The sequence below is a fragment of the Oryctolagus cuniculus genome, chromosome 13 (assembly GCF_051225735.1).
Source record: "Oryctolagus cuniculus isolate XC-2025 breed Fujian yellow rabbit chromosome 13, ASM5122573v1, whole genome shotgun sequence".
In the NCBI taxonomy this organism is placed as follows: domain Eukaryota; kingdom Metazoa; phylum Chordata; class Mammalia; order Lagomorpha; family Leporidae; genus Oryctolagus; species Oryctolagus cuniculus.
The window spans coordinates 100,221,261-100,236,154 of record NC_142879.1 but is presented as its reverse complement, the minus strand read 5'-3'; the positions used below and the strand labels follow the sequence as shown (position 1 = coordinate 100,236,154).

The following is a 14,894-nucleotide window of genomic DNA, read 5'->3' as shown; positions in this document are numbered from 1 at the left end:
CTTGGGCAACATATATATCTGTATAATTGTGTGTTAATTACAGAGTTCAACCAATGGTACTAGAACAAAAAAAATACTAAAATGGATAAAGTATTACATTGTACATCAACCATCAGGACAAGAGCTGATCAAGTCACTGTTTCTCATAGTGTCCATTTCACTTCAACAGGTTTCCCCTTTGGTGCTCAGTAAGTTGTCGCCAATCAGGGAGAACATATGATATTTGTCCCTTTGGGACTGGCTTAATTCACTCAGCATGATGTTTTCCAAATTCCTCCATCTTGTTGCAAATGACTGGGTTTTGTTGTTTTTGACTGCTGTATAGTATTCTATAGAGTACATGTCCCATAATTTCTTTATCCAATCTACCGTTGATGGGCATTTAGGTTGGTTCCAGCTCTTAGCTATTGTGAATTGAGCTGCAATAAACATTAGGGTGCAGACAGCTTGTTTGTTTGCCAATTTAATTTCCTTTGGGTAAATTCCAAGGAGTGGGATGGCTGGGTTGAATGGCAGGGTTATATTCAGGTTTCTGAGGAATCTCCAGACTGCCTTCCATAGTGGCTTTACCAGGTTGCATTCCCACCAACAGTGGGTTAGTGTCCCTTTTTCCCCACATCCTCGCCAGCATCTTTTGTTGCTAGATTTCTGAATGTGAGCCATTCTAACCGGGGTGAGGTGAAACCTCATTGTGGTTTTGATTTGCATTTCCCTGATTGCTAGTGACCTTGAACGTTTTTTCATGTGCCTGTTGGCCATTTGGATTTCCTCTTTTGAAAAATGTCTGTTGAGGTCCTTGGCCCATCTCTTAAGTGGGTTGTTTATTTTGATGTTGTGGAGTTTCTTGATCTCTTTGTAGATTCTGGTGATCAACCCTTTATCAGTTGCATAGTTTGCAAATATATTTTCCCATTCTGTCAGTTGGCTCTTCACTTTCCTGACTGTTTCTTTTGCAGTACAAAAACTTCTCAATTTGATGCAATCCCAAATGTTAATTTTGGCTTTGACTGCCTGTGCTTCTGGGGTGTTTTCCAAGAAGTCATTGCCGGTACCTATATCTTGCAGGGTTTTTCCAATGCTCTCTAATAATTTGATGGTGTCAGGTCGTAGATTTAAGTCTTTAATCCATGTTGAGTGGATTTTTGTGTAAGGTGAAAGGTAGGGGTCTTGCTTCATGCTTCTGCATGTGGAAATCCAATTTTCCCTGCACCATTTATTGAATAGACTGTCCTTACTCCAGGGAATGGTTTTGGATCCTTGATCAAATATAAGTTGGCTGTAGATATTTGGGTTGATTTCTGGTGTTTCAATTCTGTTCCATTGGTCTATCCATCTGTTTCTGTACCAGTACCATACTGTTTTGATTACAACTGCCCTCTAGTATGTCCTGAAATCTGGTATGTGATGCCTCTAGCTTTGTTTTTGTTGTACAAGATTGTTTTAGCTATTCGAGGTCTCCTGTGTCTCCATATAAATTTCAGCATCATTTTTTCCAGATCTGAGAAGAATGTATTTGGTATCTTGATTGGTATTGCATTGAATCTATAAATTGCTTTTGGGAGAATGGACATTTTGATGATATTGATTCTTCCAATCCATGAGCATGGAAGATTTTTCCATTTCTTGGTATCCTCTCCTATTTCTTTCTTTAAGGTTTTGTAATTTTCATCATAGAGATCTTGAATGTCCTTGGTTAAGTTTATTCCAAGGTATTTGATTGTTTTTGTAGCTATTGTGAATGGGATTGATCTTAGAAGTTCTTCCTCAGCCATGGCATTGTCTGTGTATACAAAGGCTGTTGATTTTTGTGCACTGATTTTATACCCTGCTACTTTACCAAACGCTTCTATGAGTTCCAATAGTCTCTTAGTAGAGTTCTTTGGGTCCCCTAAATAAAGAATCATATCATCTGCAAAGAGGGATAGTTTCAGTTCTTTTCTTCCCAATTTGTAACACTTTAATTTTTTTTTTTTTTTTTTTTTTTTTGCCTAATAGCTCTGGTTAGAACTTCCAGAACTATATTGAATAGCAGTGGTGAGAGTGGGCATCCCTGTCTGGTACCAGATCTCAGTGGAAATGCTTCCAACTTTTCCCCATTCAATAGGATGCTGGCCATGGGTTTTTCATAAATTGCTTTAATTGTATTGAGGAATGTTCCTTCTATACCCAGTTTGCTTAGAGTTTTCATCATGAACGGGTGTTGTATTTTATCAAATGCTTTCTCTGCATCTATTGGGATAATCATATGGTTTTTCTTCTGCAGTCTGTTAATGTGGTGTATCACATTGATTGATTTGTGAACATTGAACCATCCTTGCATACCAGGGATAAAACCCACTTAGTCTGGGTGGATGATCTTTCTGTTGTGTTGTTGCATTCTATTGGCCAGAATTTTATTGAGTATTTTTGCATCTATGTTCATCAGGGATATTGGTCTGTAATTCTCTTTCAGTGCTGCATCTTTTTCTGGCTTAGGAATTAAGGTGATGCTGGCTTCATAGAAAGAATTTGGGAGGACTCCCTCTTTTTTGATTGTTCTGAATAGTTTGAGAAGAATTGGAGTCAGTTCTTCTTTAAATGTGTGGTAGAATTCAGCAGTGAATCCATCTGGTCCTGGGCTTTTCTTTGTTGGGAGGGCCTTTATTACTGTTTCAATTTCTGTCTCAGTTATGGGTCTGTTTAGTTTTTCTATGTCTTCCTGGTTCAATTTAGGTAGGTTGCATGTGTCCAGGAATCTATCCATTTCTGATAGGTTTCCCTGTTTGCTGGCATACAAGTCCTTGTAGTAATTTCTGATGATTCTTTTTATTTCTGTGATGTCTGTAGTTACGTTTCCTTTTTCATCTCTGATTTTATTGATTTGGGTCTTTTCTCTTCTTTTTTTAGTTAGTTGGGCCAATGGGGTGTCAATTTTGTTTTGTTTTGTTTTGTTTTGTTTTGTTTTCAAAAAACCAGCTCCTCATTTGGCTGATTTTTTGTAATTTTTTTTGGATTCAATCCTGTTGATTTCTTCTCTGGTTTTAATTATTTCTCTTCTCCTACTAGATTTGGGTCTGGTTTGCTGTAGATTTTCTAGATCCTTGAGGTGAATTGAAAGCTCATCTATTTGGTGCCTTTCCAATTCCTTGATGTAGGCACCTATTGATATAAATTTTCCTCTTAACACTGCTTTTGCTGCTTCCCATAAGTTTTGGTATGTTGTGCTGTTATCCTCATTTACTTCCAGAAAATTTTTGATTTCTCTTTTAATTTCTTCTAGGACCCATTGTTCATTCAGGAGCATGTTGTTCAATCTCCATGTGTTTGCGTATGCTCTAGGGATTCCTGAGTTGCTAATTTCCAGCTTCATTCCTTTATGGTCTGAGAAGCTGCATGGTATGATTCTAATTCTTTTGAATTTGCTGAGACTTGCTTTATGGCCTAGTATGTGGTCAATCCTAGAGAAGGTTCCATGTACTGCTGAGAAGAATGTAAATACTTTAAATGTAGGATTGAAAGTTCTGTAGTTATCTGTTAGATCCATTTGGGCTATAGTGTCGTTTAAATCTACTGTATCCTTGTTGATCTTCTGTCCTGTTGATCTATTTCTCAGAGTGGAGTATTGAAGTCCCCCAGTACTATTGTATTGGGGTCTAAGTCTCCCTTTAAGTCCGTTAACAAATCTTTTAGATAAACCGGTGCCCTGTAGTTAGGTGCATATACATTGATAATTGTTATATCTTCTTGTTGTATTGATCCCTTAATCATTATATAGTGTCCCTCTTTGTCACTCTTAACAGTTTTTGTGGTAAAGTTTATGTTGTCTGATATTAAGATGGCTACGCCCACTCTTTTTTCATTTCTGTTGGCATGGTATATCTTTTTCCAGCCTTTCACTTTCAGTCTGTATGCATGTTTGTTGGAATGATGTGTTTCTTGTAAGCAGCAAATAGATGGGTTTAGTTCCTTAACCCAATCAGCCAATTGGTGTCTTTTAACTGGATAGTTCAGGCCATTAATGTTCAATGTGACTAATGAAAAGTGGTAACTTTGCCCTGCCATTTGCCAAAGATAAGTTCTAATATATGCTTTGAATTCCCTGTGATCTTTTGCTGTGAGCTTTCCTTCCTTTACCTTCTTTCATGTTGATGACCGTGTTTCTGTGTTACTGTGTGCAACACATCTTTAAGCATCTTTTGCAGGGCCGGACGAGTGGCCACAAATTCTTTCAATTTCTGTTTGCTATGAAAAGTCTTTATTTCACCTTCATTCACAAATGATAGCTTGGCAGGATATAATATTCTGGGCTGGCAGTTTTTCTCTCTTAGTACCTGGGCTATATCTTGCCATTCCTTCCTAGCTTGTAGGGTTTCTGATGAGAAGTCTGCTATGAGTCTGATTGGAGATCCTCTGAGAGTAATCTGATGTTTCTCTCTTGCACATTTTAGGATCTTTTCTTTATGTTTCACTGTGGAGAGTTTAATTCCAACGTGTCGTGGTGAGGATCTCTTTTGGTCATGTTTATTAGGGGTTCTGTGAGCTTCCTGTACTAGGATTTCTCTGTCCTTCTCCAAACCTGGGAAATTTTCTGCTAATATCTCACTAAAAAGGCCTTCTAATCCTTTCTCCCTCTCCATGCCTTCAGGAACTCCTAGAACCTGAATGTTGGGTTTTTTAATAGTATCCTGCAGATTCCTGACAATATGTTTTAGATTTCTAATTTCCTCTTCTTTTCTTTGGTCTGACTGTATCCTTTCTTGTTCTCTGTCTTCTAAGTCCGATATTCTCTCTTCTGCTTCACCCATTCTGTTTTTAAGGCTCTCTATTGTGTTTTTCATTTGATCTATTGAATTCTTCACTTCATTATGATTTCTCGTCAGTATCACAGTTTCCTGTTGTACTAGTTGTTTCATTTCATTTTGATTCCTCCTTAATATTTCATTTTCACAAGAGAGATTTTCTATCTTGTCCATTAAGGATTTCTGTAGTTCAAGAATTTGTTTTTGAGAACTTCTTAATGTTCTTATCAATTTTTTGAGATCTGCTTCTTGCATTTCTTCTATCTCATCATCTTCATAATCTTGAATTGGGGTGTCTTTTTCATTTGGGGGCATCATGGTGACTTCCTTGTTTTTATTACCTTGGTTTTTGCGTTTGTTATTTGGCATATTGGAGATATTTGGTTTCTTCACTGTGGTGCTTTTTCTTGTTATACTATGACTCTAGATTAAGTGGACTGTCTGTTTTTGATGGAGCCTTAGAGGCTTGAGATGGGTGTGGCCTGAGAGCTCTGTTTGGTGTGCCAAAGGTGATACTCCCAGGTTAGGTGTGGTAGATCTCTCTCTTTCTTTCTTTTTTTGATTCAAAAGGGAAGTAATTCCGCACAGCTGAACGAAGTTGGAGGTAGTTAGCAGGCAAATGATATACCCACAGGAGCCAGAGATCAGAAGCTCTTTCCCAAGGACCACACAGGGAATCTGTTCGGCCCTCAGAGTGGGCTCAAATTCTCCTTCAGTCTCCCACTGGGTTGCCAAAGTTACAGAGTTGTAGCGTCTCTGGAGAGTACTCTCATGAATTCCGTGAGTTCTCTCCCCCACCGTCTCTTTTTTCACAGTCTCAGTTCAGTAGCACCACAAATTTACTAGGTCCTAATCTCCTGTTAATTCACCCCACCTAGAGTCAGGTTTTTCTGCTAGGCTCAGGGCCGGTGCAGACCTGAGGTCGCTCTGCTTATGACGTATGTCCAAGATGGCGCCTGCTCTTTGTCTTGCTCACCTTTGAGAGGTGAGTGGAGAGAGAGAAACCCATGTCCGTACCAGTCACCTTTTCTCTCTCTCTCTCTCTCTCTCTCTCTTCCAATTAGCCTGGTGAACTTTTCCCCCCGGGGGTCGGTGCCTCTATTCTCCTCTTTCCACTTGCCTGCCGGTGTCTCAGGCTATTGAGGTTCGGTTCACCTCGCGTTCCAGCGCTGGTGTCTTGAGTCTGTTGCTGGTGTCCTAAACTGTGGGCTCCCATGCTCTCCACGCAGGTCCACTGTGAATCACGCATTCCGGAAGAGTTTCTTCTGCTGTTTCCTCCTAAAAATATTAATAGTAATATAATTTTGTTGCACTTGCAAGTTATCAGGTATTCAGCAAGGTAGAAGCTCCAGAAACACAAAATAGTCAAAGTTAGAACTAAATGTGCAAAGTAGAAATTGAAAAGTAACAGTGTCAAGTACAGTGAAAGAGCAGTGAGAGAGGCAAGCTCACATCCAGCTGCTGGTGGTGTAAACTTGTACCACCTTTATGGGAAATCATTTTTTACTCATGATTCAAGATCCTTAAACATGTCTGATCCAAGAAAATAATTTGATATGCAGGAATGCATTTATGAGGGCTTTCATTGTAGCAAAATTAGAAATAGCCAACTTTAAATAAATTAAATATAATGGGCATCTACCTACCTATTGATTTGGCCACCAAATAAACCCTTTCTCAGAATTGCCCATCTCTGTGCACTTAATTGAGGTAGAGATGCCATGTGACTATTTACCAGGCTACAAATATGTTTCTGGGTTCATCGATTCTTTTTGCAAATATTTGCCCACTATGTACCAAGCAATGCTCTGGGAGTTGGAAATTCATCAGCAAATCAGATGAAAATTCCTACCCTTATGGAGTTTATACTCTGTCTTTAATTGTGATAGCTTCTATCTCAGGTTTTATTTTGTAGTTTCCAGCTGACATTATCCTGACACCAAATCTAGTGGAAGAAGGAACATCCATGTCCTCAATAGGCACACAAATCAACTTGGCTCTTGTGCCTATTTCAGAAGTGATCACTGTCAGGTAGCTGGGTTGCACAAGTCTCCTGACCCCCTGAGAACCAGAGGACCCCACTGGAACCACAGCTGGGAGTGGGAGAGAGGTGGAGGCCACATAGGGATCAACTGTTTCTGAAAGGAGGGCAACCAGATTGCGGGTACCCTAACCCAACCACTGTGTTCTGATTGGTGATTTTCATTGACAGAATTCCAGTCTGTAAATTGATCATTGTTTACAGCAGCTAGAGTTCATGTCTCATTTAACGTTAAGATTAAAATCACTTCTCCCTAGATTTTATATATGAGAGTACTTAAAATATTCAGCATCTGGAGTGGGCATTGTGGTACAGTGAGTTAAGCTGTGGCTTGTGATGTCTGAGTCTCTGGTCCTGGCTCCTCCACTTTTGATCCAGCTTCCTGCTAATGTGCCTGGGAAGGCAGTGAATATGATGTCCCAAGTACTTTGATCCTTGCCACAATGTGGGAGACCTGGATGGAGTTCTAGGCTCCTGGCTTCAATCTGACTTAGCCCTGGCTGTAGTGGGCATTTAGAGAGTGAAACAGTGGATAGAAGATCTCTCTCTCTTTCTCTCTTTCCCGCATCTCTCTCTCATTAGGCCTTATTACTCACTCAATCTTAAGGAAAATGAAACATTCTGCTCTCAATTCATCTGGATTTTGTTTTGATAATGTTGTGATATAGGAATTTAATTTTTAAAAAATGGTTTATCTGATTTTCTGAATTTTTATAATAAAAAGGGATGGGATTGTGTGGTGGAAAACTGTTTTAAAAGGTAGACATCACAGTCATTTGTGTGTTGGGATATTTAACACCTCATTGCTTAGAGGGGTTTGGGGATGATTCAGAGCCCAGATTAAGGGAGAACACAGTTTAAACTCAACCACCAGTTAGCTCTCGGGCTTAGCAAGTCTCTGAGCCTCAACGTTCTCTGTGTAAGGGAGACTATATCTCCTCCTCAAAGGGTGGTTGTGATAAATAACACAATCTTTGTAAAAAATACCAGATAGTTCCTGGTACATAATAAAGATGTGTACATAATAACCAATATATTTATTAGTGAAAGAGAGACTGTTGTTCAATAATAGAAAATGGCTTAATTAAATTATGATGAATTCATGTTATGGAATATTATATGCAGTTATTAAAAATCATATTTTAGAGGAATGTTTTATTATATGGAGAAATATTCATCATAAATAAGCAGGATGGGTTCTAATGTTGAAAACTGTGTGTAGGTACATATGATTTTTATTGTGCCTTTAGAAAAGAATTTAGAAGAGAAGCCTCCAAAAGTGTTAAAGGTAGATATTTCTGGGTTCCAAGTTTGCACATTTTCTTTTTTTTAAAGATTTATTTTATTTATTTGAAAGACAGAGTTACAGAGAGAGGTAGAGACAGAAAAGTCTTCCATCTGCTGGTTCACTCCCCAGATGGCTGCAACAGCCGGAGTTGCACTGATCCGAAGCCAGGAGCCAGGAACTTCCTCCAGGTCTCCCACATGGGTGCAGGGGCACAAGGACTTGGACCATCTTCTACTGCTATCCCAGGCCATAGCAGAGAGCTAGATTGGAAGAGGAGCAGCTGGGACTAGAACCAGCACCCTTATGGGATATTGACCTTTATACTTGTTTCATTGAAAGAGTTTTCTTGAATAAGAGTTGTTTTTATAAGTAGAAAAATATTTTTAAATGCAATGTAATTTGTACTAAAATATAGTACCTACAAGTATGTGGGAAGAGAAAAGAGAGACATAGAAACGTTAGGTGGAGTTTGAAGAAGTAGGTCTTGCAATGTGGGAAGGAGGGGCCAAAAAACACCCTCACCTACCTCATGGACTTGAGCACCAACTAAATGAGAGACAAATGGGGGCCAGCATTTGTAATGATGTAGTAGGTTAAGCCTCCACTTGCAGTACTGGCATCCCATATGGGCACAGGTTTGTGTTCCAGCGGCTCCTCTTTCTATCCAGCCCTCTGTTTATGGCCTGGGAAAGCAATAGAAGATGGCTCAAGTGTTTGGGCCCCTACACCCACATGGGAGACCTAGAAGAAGTTCCTGGTTCCTGGCTTCAAATCGGCCCAGCACTGGCCATTACGGCCATTTGCACAGTGAACAAGAAGAAGGAAGACCTTTCTCTCCATCTCTCCCTCTCTCTGTTACTCTACCTCTCCAATAAATAACATCTTTAAAAAAGAGAGAGAGAGACAAATGGTGATCAAAATGATCACTGTGAGAAAGACAAAGACTTCACGGTCTCAATACGTGTGTGATCTACCAAAACTTAACCCATGGAAGTAGAGAGTAGAATGCTAGTTGTCAGGAGGTGTGTGGGATTGGGTTGGATGGGGACAGGGGAGATGTAGGTCCGGTACACAGCTTTTCAGTTTGACATAAGGTGTCAGTTTTGCGATCCACTGAAGTAAAGAGACTAGAGTCAATAATAATGTGTTATATATTTCAAAACGATTGAGTAAATTTCAAATGTCTCACTGCAGAAATGATCAGTAAATGAGGTGATGAATATGTTAACTAGCTAGATTTGACTGTTCCACATTGTATGTATGCATCAGAACATCGCATTGCACCCCATAAATGTATATAATTTCCATCTGTCAATCAAAAATGTTAAAGTAAAACATTCAAAAAATTCTGGATGCGTTGCTCAAAAGTAACTGCCGCCACCCCACATGAAGCAGGCACTGCTATTGCTAAGGAAGGTTAGAGGCAGTATCTCTAGGTTGATTGCTAGGCTGGCTTACAAACAGAGCCAGACAGCGCTGCAGGGACAGTCTCCCAAGTACTCCACAGCAAGCAGAGGTGAGGAAAAAGGTGAGTGCCCTGCAAGGAAGAGGCAGAGAAAGCAAAGGCAAGTTGTGGTCCTTTTCCCAAACTCATCATGAGCAAATCCCCTCCTTCCCTGTGAAAGGAAAAGGGAGTGGCATCTGAGGGACCCTTGCAGTGCACGCAAACATGAAGCCAGAACAAAGTGGAGATGCCTTGCTCAGCTCTGGGGCATGCTCCGTCTCACCAAACACCATAGGAAGACTAGTGAGCATGAAAATCATTTCTTCAGATAGTGGAGAAGAAATCAGGTGAAGATGTCACGGGCAGTCAGACAGTGAAGCTTCATCACTGTAGATGGTCCCTTGGGAAATCTGTTAAAATGTGGGAGGAAGCTATGCAAATTGGGAGAGAGCATGGAGGAAACAAGGTTCACTTTTTAGAGGTTTTTTTTTTTTTTTGACAGGCAGAGTTAGACAGTGAAAGAGAGACAGAGAGAAAGGTCTTCCTTCCATTGGTTTGCCTCCTAAATGGCTGCTACGGCCAGTGCACTGCGCTGATCCGAAGCCAGGAGCCAGGTGCTTCATCCCGGTCTCCCATGCAGGTGCAGGACCCAAGGACTTGGGCCATCCTCCACTGCCTTCCCAGGCCACAGCAGAGAACTGGACTGGAAGAGGAACAACTGAGGCAGAACCGGCATCCCAACTGGGACTAGAACAAAGGGTGCCTCTCAGTGCATGATTTTATTCTACATACATATCTGGAATGACTGCAGGCATCTTCCAGAGTCCCCAGAGACTCCCAGGATGTGTTCCCACAGTCACCAGGAAGGTGGTCAGGCATGAGACCCAGTGAGGACCACCCAGCACCCTGATTTTATTCTTGGAAGGCACCTGCTTCTCCCAGCAGTCCTCATTGCTGCCCCAAAGTCTTCTCATAGATCCCCAAGTGACAGCTCAGGAGTAGGGGAGGTGACTCATGTCAAGAGGTTACAAGAGGGGCTGGCATTGTGACACAGTAAGCTGCCACCTGTGACACCAGCATCCCATAGGGGTGCAGGTTTGAATCCTGCTGCTCTGCTATGATCCCATGCCCTGCTAATGCACCTGGGAAAGCAGCAGAGGGTGGCCCAAGTGCTTGGGCTCTTGCACCCATGTGGGAGAGCAAGAAGCTCATGACTCCTGGCTTTGGCCTAGCCTAGCCCTGGCTGTTGCAGCCACCAGAGGAGTGAAACAGCAAATGGACAATCTCTCTCCATGTCACTCTGCCAAAGAGAGAGGCTACAAGAACCACCCCCACAGAAAGGTCCTCCTGCCCCAGGAAGGCCAGAATCTCTTGGATCACCACCAAAGGCACAGCTACTCATCATATACGTGGAGGTTTCCAATTCATCAATCAAGGTCACTTACAGAGAGGCAGGTGCACTGCCTCTATTAGATTTCCAGAAAAATGGAGCCTAAACCCAGAAACTTTAAATTCCCACACAGCAAGGAGAAATGGCCTTGCCCTTTGGTCATTGCATTACAAAAAATACAGAAGATGCTGGGGGTCCAGCCAGACAAATAGTGAGAGGAACACACAGTGCATGGGCCCAGGAGAAGAGAGTGGGTCTTTTTACTGTGCGGCGCCAGACATCCCACAGCAGGCAGCCTGAGTCTGACAACCCACCTCCACTCCTGACTCCAGCTCCTGCTGTGCTCACCCTGGTCCTAGATCAGGTGGACACAGAGTACTGCATGGGGCCTATGGCATGGGTTCCCACAGTCTGCTCTCACCCTGCTCTCCAAAGCTGTGACTTCCTCCGGCTCTTAGCTGCAAGAGTCGTGTGTTGGGTGTATCCACACCTTTCACGTGGATCCACAGCATCCCTCTTCCTTCTGTAGAATATCTCCTGCAGATTTCTCTCCAACTGTTCTTCTGTAAATGCCCTTCCTCCACTTTTTTGCTATTGTTTTCTCCTAGCCTAAAGCTAGTATGTCCTGCCCCTATTCCACCATCTTAAAGATCTCAAATAATTAATTTTTTTAGAAAACCATGATGAGAGTTCATGTTATTCCAATTGGAATGATTATTATCAAAAACGCAATAAGCATGGGAATAGGAGAGGAGGAAGAAGGGTGGAGTGCAGGTGGGAAGGATCACTGTGTTTCTCAGTTTGTGTATATGAAATGCATATAGTGTGTATACTTCAGTCCTCCTGGTCACCAGAGCTGCCTGGCTCATGCTGGATGGGGGATTTCACCTTGTCAGCACCTGACAGCATGGCTCTGGTGTCCAGGAGGACAAGGGTGACCCAGCCCCTGAGCTGAGGTCCTCCTTCATGACACAAACTTTGTCCCTGAGGAGCTCCATCAGCAAGATCATGTTGGGGACAGGCAGTGACCCTGGGGGATGAGTGGCAGTCTGTCTCATTCAGAGATCACCTCTACTTGCTACTCCATCATAGAGTCACTGTCCAGGAGGGACAGCCCATCCCAGAGAGTAGAGACCTCAAGGGAATCCAAAGGTCGATGCTGGGTGAGAGCCTGGGAGGCTGTCAGAGAAGATGTTGCACCTGTCCATGCTCAGGAAGCTGCAGGAGAACCTACAGAAGAAGGCTGACAGGGCTGCCCTGGAGGAGGAGGTGCAGAGACAGAGGCACCACCATCAGAGGCTGCAGCTTAGTCAGAGAGCGCTGCAACTGCCTGCTCCTGGCCGCCAAGAAGCCAGGCTCCCCCATGGCCAAGTGGCCGGAGGCGGCCATGGACCTGCATGGGCCTCGCCAGCCCTGGGCCCTCCTCAGGAACCACTCTCTGTGCTGAACTGCATCTCAGCAGCGCTCCCACTCCCTGGCCTCTTGTTTGGTGGCAAAGTTGCTGCACCCATCCCAGTTTGTAAATATTCTGTGTAGAAGAGGGAACTTCAGGGAGTAAAGAAGCCACTGCCAAACACACACACACACACACACACCACCACCACCACCACCACCACCAAAGGTCAACCAACATGGGGTTACCCATCTCGGGTAGTGGACTCAACAGTGCACACACACTCAGGTGTGTGTGCCAAGTATGCCTAGAAACTAATGTGTACCTTCCTACCACTTATGGCACTAGGTTTCTGGGCCCCAAGAAGAGGAAATACAGAGACACTAGGGCTGCAAATTATGCTGCAGAAAAGTTGTGCTCTGAGCATTTCAGGCATGGGAAGCCAAGACACTGTGGCAAAAAATGAGATACATGAAGGATCCCTGTGAGGGAGATCCCAGTGGAAAGAAGGGGCCATCAAAGAAGGAGGTACCTTTCCCTGAAGGGAGGAGAGAACTTCCACTGTGCTATGGCCTGGTCTAAATAATGTCAGAGTATGTGGACTCAAAAGGCTCCCATCACCTTGGCAGCTCGTGACAAGAGCCTCAGGTGATCACTGACATCATAAATAAGAGTGCCAAATGTTAATCAACAAGAGTCCCTGTGTACTTACTCCCCATGAAGGACCTCTGTCCCTAATGAGTTGTACTATGAGAATTAACTGTAAAATAGTTCAAACAGGTCTTTATAGTTTGTGTGTCTGTGTGGGTGCAAACTGTTGAAATCTTTACTTAGTATAGAGTTGATCTGGTGTCTCAGCTACCACCTGACTGCTGGCTTTCATAGACTTGTCTTTTCCAATCTTAGAAGTTTGGTGTCTTCTGCTTTTGAAATGCTTTGGCTCAGCTTCCACAACAGACCTGAGTGTGAAGGATCGAATTGCAGCCAAGCCAGGTAGGGATTCCTTCATTGATTTTGTAATCTATAGGTTATTGCTGTCCCCCTGGCTGGGATATATACAGCTTTCCTTTCTAATCTCTAGCATATGCTTCTCCCTTGAACTTGCCTTTGTCTCCTCCTGCTCTGTGACAGTGAATGCCACATTTCTTTGCTCTGCCATGGGGCAGGGGAAAAAGGAGGTGGAAGTGCTGCTCATGGCTTAGCTGAAAGTTCCAGCAGGGACTGACTCCTCTCCCCCAGTAGCCAGATACCCTGAGCTTGCCCTTGTGCTTGACATTCAGTCAGTAGGCCAAGGCCATGGGCAAGGCCTTTTCTGGTATGTCCTGTACCATTAAACTATGACTCTTTACTAAACCCTGTAGCAAATCAAACCTATTGGTATCCCTCTTGAATACCACTGGAATGGTTTGCACAATACTACTGACTTAGCACAGAACCTGAGAGGGTGTTTATTCAGTGGGACTTTCTTTTCTTTTGTTCAGACTTGGGGAGTTCAAAAAGTATAGTTGAAGGAATGCAATGACATTTGTTGTGCTAGAGTCATAAGCAATAACTACACATTTTTGTTGGCCCATGGGCCATAGCTGTAGTTGTCCATTCATGTGTGTGTGCATATACATGTATGTATGTTTATTGGAGATGTTGCTTTTTTTTAAACTTAGGTACATTGATACAACATGGCTGCCCTGGACATGACCTATTGCATTCAAGTTGCTTGAACACATCAGAAGTCCCATTGTTAAGGTTGACTGATTGAAATTTCTATGTTACCATGAATAAAAATTGTTTTTATGTTGAACATCATAGGCCTGACTTGGTAAATTCCTCAGTTTTGTAGCTGTGCAGGGGAGCATGTGAGCAGGAGTCATTCATCATCATACACAAACACACTTTGTTATATTTGGGCATAACCACAGGCTTTCCTCTTTTAAGAAAATTCCAGAGCTGGAGCAAGCCACAATCAGGCACTCAGAACTCATTCCAGGTCTCCCGTCTGGGTGTCAGGGCCCCAGGCAGTTGAGCTATATTCCACTGCTTTCCCAGGCACGTTAGCAGGGAGCTGGATCAGAAGTGGAGCAGCCAGGACTTGAACCAGCACCCATATGAGAAGCTGGCATCCTGGAGGGCAACTTAACATGCTGTGCCCCAGTAAAGCAGAATTTATCTGAAATGTCGGCAGACACATATTAAAAGAAAGAACTGTCAGCTGATGCCACTTTGTGTGCCACTTTATTGAAAAAAATTGTCACAAAGTTTTCATTGAGCACCAACCATAGCTTACACTGCTCAGTTCACACAGAAATGCAAAGTTGCGAGATTGGTGAAGAGTATAACTTCCTGATGCCTTTTATTCTTAATGTACTCAGGACACAACATTTTAAAAATAATTTCACCATCACATGATGAAACAATAGGTTTATATGAAATACGTTCTCTGGTCATTCATGTCCCTGAAACAGTTCAAGTTCACCCAACATTTCTCAGTTTAATTAGATAGGCGATTCCAGTTCAACGGTCCTGGAGCAGTAATAAAGCTGGCCATAGATAATGTGCACTTTAT

At 42.6% G+C, this 14,894-nt stretch overlaps 1 non-coding gene across 1 annotated transcript; it reads left to right on the top strand.

The window, feature by feature from the left end:
* Positions 1-5,631: 5,631 nt before the first annotated feature.
* Positions 5,632-14,131, top strand: LOC103352182 (uncharacterized). Its single transcript, XR_016219399.1, has 3 exons — positions 5,632-5,763; positions 13,241-13,327; positions 13,996-14,131. It is a non-coding gene; the product is annotated as an uncharacterized LOC103352182 (transcript).
* Positions 14,132-14,894: the final 763 nt, after the last annotated feature.